This window comes from Hemicordylus capensis, chromosome 4 (assembly GCF_027244095.1).
Source record: "Hemicordylus capensis ecotype Gifberg chromosome 4, rHemCap1.1.pri, whole genome shotgun sequence".
Classification (NCBI taxonomy): domain Eukaryota; kingdom Metazoa; phylum Chordata; class Lepidosauria; order Squamata; family Cordylidae; genus Hemicordylus; species Hemicordylus capensis.
Window position 1 is genome coordinate 152549593 of NC_069660.1, and position 6000 is coordinate 152555592.

General features: G+C 43.8%; 1 protein-coding gene across 2 annotated transcripts in view; it reads right to left on the minus strand.

The window, feature by feature from the left end:
- Positions 1 to 4137, minus strand: part of NPL (N-acetylneuraminate pyruvate lyase) — a 50325-nt gene extending 46188 nt beyond the window's left edge. For both annotated transcript variants that reach the window (XM_053245530.1, XM_053245528.1), the window contains exon 1: positions 3955 to 4137. The gene's annotated coding sequence lies outside the window, so the exon portion shown is untranslated. The remainder of the gene's footprint in view (positions 1 to 3954) is intronic.
- Between the last annotated feature and the right edge of the window lie 1863 nt (positions 4138 to 6000).

Consider the following 6000-nt stretch of genomic DNA (forward strand, 5'->3'; position numbering starts at 1 on the left):
GTAGCACCCATCATGCCCTACCACCCAACTTGCTTTGGTGTCTCTAGGCACTACCCATGGGGAATGGGCTAGTTCGGCTCCCTCATTATTCTCTATGGGCAAACCAGTTCAAATTCGCTTTGAAATTGAACTGAACCAGTGGTTGGTTCAATCGAACCAATTCTTGAACCTGCAGTCTGGTTTGAATTTGAACTGAACTGAACTGCAGAAAGCGGTTCTCTGCACACTCCTAGTAGGGATGTGCATGGTCCAGAGCAGTCCGGACCGGCACCGAAGGGGGGCCTTCCTTTTAGGGCGGGGAGGGCTTGCTTACCCCTCCCGCCTCTTTGCCCCCTCCAGCGCCCGTATTCTATTATATAATTGGGGCGCTGGAAACCAGCCGCCCCAGCCGCCCCCCGCGAGCGGATTGGGGCAAAGGAAAGCTACTCCCGCCCTCCCTCCCGCCGCCCCCCCGAGTGCTCACCACATTTGCCAAAAAAAAGAGAGGAGCTCGCGAACAGAGCTCCTCTCTTGCCAAAGTCTCCGGCCCAACTGGGGCCTTGGGCGCGCGCGCGCGATAGGACTCCTCAGCTAATGGAACTTTCGCCGGAGGCCTGGTCTACCCGCCGGGAAGAGGCCGGGTAGACCGGGCCTCCGGCGATCGGAGGTCGGGAGTAGCTTTCCTTTGCCCCTAATCCGCTCGTGGGGGGGGCAGTGGAGTTTCCAGCGCCCCAATTATACAATAGAATACGGGCGCTGGAGGGGGCAAAGAGGCGGGAGGGGTAAGCAAGCCCTCCCACCCTTAAAGGAAGACCCCCCACCCGGACCCGGACCGGCCAAGTCCGAACCGGTCTGGAAGTTCGGAGGCCTTTAGAATGGCCTCCAGACCGGTTCGGACACACCCCTAACTCCTAGTGAGAACACTACCCAAGAATGCTGGGCTTGAATGTATTACTAAGTGACTCAAAGAAGCCTCTGTAGGAATTGAACTGGCAAGTGTAGAAGTAGTGTTATGTCATTATAATGACTATGTAATGATGCCAATAGTTAATAAAGTTTACTGCATCTTGGATCCTGAAATTAATGCAAGAACATTGCAGCCTCCTACCTCATTTTAAAATTTTTCATCTGCTATAGGGACTCAACAAAGTTATCTTGTTTTTCACACAAATTCCAGGATCTGTCCTTGCTGGGACCTTTCCAGTGATCTCTTTCAGCTGGTTTTTTACTCTCAACAGTTTAAAGGGACAATACCTCAAGTCACATCACCACATTTCTCCCTTTCTTAAATTAAGATTAACACACAAGTTTACATTACATAATCTTTGGTCCATACCAGTAAACGTCTTGCACGAACTGACCGTCTTTCAGCTCCCCCCTTCCTCTTGATCCTGCTCATTTCCTCTTTGGACCTCTTCAACTCTCAATTGAAATTCAGCCACTGAATCAGAGTTATTGGGCACTGCCTGCGAAATATCACCCTCCTCAATCACAGGAGCCAAATAAGAAGCATTCCACACTCTTCCATTTGACAGGTATACTTTCCCTTCCTTTCAATGACTTTACAAGATGTAAATCTGCTCTTCTCTTTCCCTCTAATTCCTGGTTTCTTGACCTGTATATATGAACCACATTTAAATTCTCACGCCTTAGCCCCGAGACTGACCTATACATACTCTGCACTCTTGTTTCTTTTCCACCCTTTTCCTCATATCCTGCTCTGAATAAATGTCTGGTCTTGATTATAATACCCTAACCACATTCAATTTAGTCTGCATCTCTCCTCCTTGCAACAATTCTGCAGGTGATTTTTGTGTTATTGCATGACGTGTAGCTTTATATACCTGCAAGAATTCAGTAGTAAATATCTTCCATGCTTTCCCTTCTAGTCTTGCGGTTTGTAAGCTGTCTTTCAAGGTTCTATTGAATCTTTCAATTTCCCCATTTGCTTGGGGGTAATACAGGTGCTCCCCTATATATGATATTACGTTCTGCTAGAAATGGTTCAAATTCCAAAGAGATAAATTGAATCCCTTTATCAAATGCTATCTCTTTAGAGTTTCCTTCCCTACTGAACACTGGAGAGAAATTTTACAACTACAGCAGAAGTAGCTTGTGATGAAAAGGCTACTTCAGGTCATTCACAAGAATAATCAGTTAGGGTAATGGCATGTTGGCAATCCACAGAAGCCCCTTCCAAAGGGCCTACTATATCAATGGCTACCTTTCCCCCCCAAGCAGCATCTGGAAGTGGCACTGGCTGTAATTGTATGACCCTTGTTACTGCCATTTTATTATGTGACTGGCAAGTAGTGCATGATTTTATTGCTGCTTCCTCTTGGGAATCCATTCCTGGCCACCAAGATAAAGCCTGCAATCTTTGTTCAGTTCTCACCACTCCTTAATGAGTATCATATGCCAACTGTATAAACATTTGCTGTAATTCTTCTGGCACAAGCAGCTGGTATGCTCCCATGCAGCACATATTCATCTTGCACTGAAAGTTCCTCCCAAATCCTATAATAGGGCTGTACTACTGGCTCAATCTTCCTCTTATCCTTAAGCCACTTGCCAATCATATATTCCCACAACTTCTGCTTAACTGGACACATCCTGCATACAGTCCAAAACTGTTCTTGTGTCACTGCCATAAGTGCATTAGTGATAACTGTGACTATATCATTTGCCATCATTTCCTTTGATACTGCTTCTCTAAGGATGAATGGTAATCATAATTTTGTTGTATAGGTTCCACATTCTGCTTCCCTTTAGCGCAACCCACTCCACTCTGATGCTACTCTCTCCCATAGTTGCAACAAGTATTTCTATTGCAACAGTTTTTAACTGGGGGGGGGGGTGCACTACCTTTCCATATATCACCCACAAATTTAATGCAGCAAATCTCTCCCAAGAATAGGAATACCACAAGAAGAAATATTAAGTTCTGCTACTGTACTACATGGGCCAAATGTTATCTTTACAGGTAAACATCCCTTCACTTGAATTTGTTTTCTTAAATAGCATACCAACTTTAGTTTAGGTTCAGTCTATAGTACATCCCCCAGATATTGAAAACATAATGACTGTCAATAGAGACACTGCTGATCCAGTATCCAACATTAGGTTCATATCTTTTGATATCCCCACAGTTGTATCCAAAACATTAACACTGCACATAATTTTCTCTGCCAAAAGAACAGAACTAAGATTATCCAAATTCAAAATGGATACATCTGGAACTAAAACCACTTGTAGCTGTTGACTATACTGGTTAGTACAGCATACTTTAGCAAAATGTCCATTCTTTTTACATTGAATCATCCTAGCAGGGCATCCTCTATAACTTGCTGCAATGACCCATAGTGAAAGCAAACTTTCCATTCTTCTTGGTTTTGTTGAGCCAGTCTGTTACTCTTTTCTTATTTCCCACATGATTTCATCATATGGCTCCTATCTGTAGGACCCACAGTTTGTACTTCATTCACTTTATCCAAGCTCATTGTTTTAGCTTCTGCCACAGCTGTCTCCATTTGTGTTGCAATCACTACAGCTTTTTCCAAGGTCAAGTCCTTCTCTAGCAACAAACATTCTTGAATACATAACACAGATGTTTTCTTAATCAGTTGTTCTAATCATTTCATGCAACATTACTTTAAGGTTACAGGAGCCAAGCAAGTCTCTTAAAGCAGCAGTGCATTGTAGTATAGATCCCCCACCTTTCTGTTCCTACTTGACAAAATTTATAGTAGTTAGCTACCATATCCACCCTTGGCACAAAAAGGTTTTTTAAAGCTAGAAGTGTAGTCTCATGTTTATCATCTACAAGTGGCAGGATCTAAGATATACATTGACCGTCTGTTCCTAAATAGTGGAGTAAAGCACATTTTCTTGCTTTAGGAATTTCTTCATTCTTTATTGCCAATAAATAAGTCTCAAACATCCAAAGCCAGACAGAAAATGAAAATGGTGGCTCACCTGAGCTCTGGAGAAAAGGCACCAGTGGATTCATTGCAAAACAAGCCATCCTGCTTCATTATCAGTTTGTTGTATCCTGGACACACAAGTAATAAGGTCCACAAAAGTTCTTTATTATAAGCAGTCTTCACAAAGCACAAATGTCATAAGAGCAAGCAGTCAGTCAAAGCTGAGCAAGAGCCAACTCCCACTGCTCTCTGTCCTCTTTTATACATTAGATAAATACTAATCCCTTTCAGCCATTTTCTTACTCCCAACCCCTTAAAGGGACAGTACCTCAAAAATCACATCACCACAGGCCAGATTTTAAGAAGCAACTTAGACATCAAGAGCTTAACAACAGCTTAAGACAGGGTTCTAAAACTTGAGTCCCCAGATGATGTTGAACTACAGCTCCCATCATCCTCATCCTCTGACCATTGTGGCTGGAGATGACAAGGGTTGTAGTGATGAAGGAAAATTCCCCTTTCACCAAGTTCTGTTACCTACATAAGCCCTAAAGATCACAAGTTTCTGTACTCTACAGGGCCCTTTTTCCTGGAAACAATACTCTGTCCCACCTGACTAGAGATAAGCACCTGTTGACCATACCTTGCCCTGCCTGACTAGAGATAAGCACAGCTAAAGCTGATTGGTGCATTATTGCTGGTTTCTGCCTTGTAATTGGTTCACCTTATCTACGAATGGCTAAGCTTTATTCTGCTTGTAGTAGTATGATTGGTGTATACCATGAAACATTGGCCTCTGATAGGCTCTGTACTAAAATCCTATAGCCTGTATGTAAAAAGACTCTTTTTACATCTGTATAAAAGACTCTTGTCAAAAGCCTGAGGGTGTGCTCACTTCTTGAAAGAGAGACACCTGGTATGTTGTGATCAAAAAAGCTTGAACCTGATGGATGGTGATGACCTTTGCTCATTAAACAAACCCAGAATTCCTGGAATTTCTCCATCAGTAGTCCAACAACATCTGGGGACACATGTTTGAGAACCCCTGCCTTAAAGCTTGAGTTTACAAGAAACTAGAGTCTATTTGGATGATTAAAAAAACTCAGATGAGGTCTAATCAGTAATACCAGCTGACCCTGCACAGAGCATCTGTGCGCTCTTTGGGGCCAGCGGTTACCTCTCCCCCCACCTCGCCAGTCCACTTCCAGGCCCAGCTGCCTCTCCTCCCCACCACCACCTGCCCCCCCTTTCTCCCCCCCCCCGGGCCTTGCCCCCGTGGCTGGGCCCGCCTCTGGCCTCTGTGGCCAGGCCTGCTGCCGCCACAGCGACCAATCCTCCTGGGTGCGCCTCAGCCAATCAGGTGCCTCCGCTGTCCAGCCAATCAGCTGGGAGCAGTAGAGAAGGTAACACACATCATTTAAAAGAGAATAAAATGTTTATGAACAAGGCATTACTGGAATGAAAAGGGCAGCTTTTCTGTCTGATTATTACCACTTTTCTTTCATAAGGGCTTCACAAGCATTTCTGTACTCAAAATTATAGCACAGTGTCCCATGCTGAAACACATGAGCACAGAAGTGCTCAGCCTCTGAATGTGTAAAAATTAAATATAAATGTACAAACATTCACAAAATGGCACAGGCATGATGAGAGGGAGCAGAGTTATATTGCTTTCCATTAACAATGTCATAGGCATTGTCCAATAAGTGACTTGACCCACACAACCACACTCCATGCCATGGCCAACATGATGTGTATTGTTGCCTGGATTTCGTGCATCAAATTGGTGACAATCACAACAATTTATTGCTATTGCTTGCAAGTCACAGACCCAACACTAGAGGGCACTGGTTCTATAGACAAAAAAAAAAATCCAGACATTGAAACTAGATGCTCCATCTCTCTCTCATCAAATGTTCTATTTTTTGATGCTTTTGAAAATAAATATCTTCTGTAACATTCAAACACACAGAGCCCTGCCAAAAATCCTGAAGGAGAGCTGGTCTTGTGGTAGCAATCATGACTTATCCCCATAGCTAAGCAGGGTCTGCCCTGGTTGCATATGAATGGGAGACTTGATGTGTGAGCACTGTTAGCT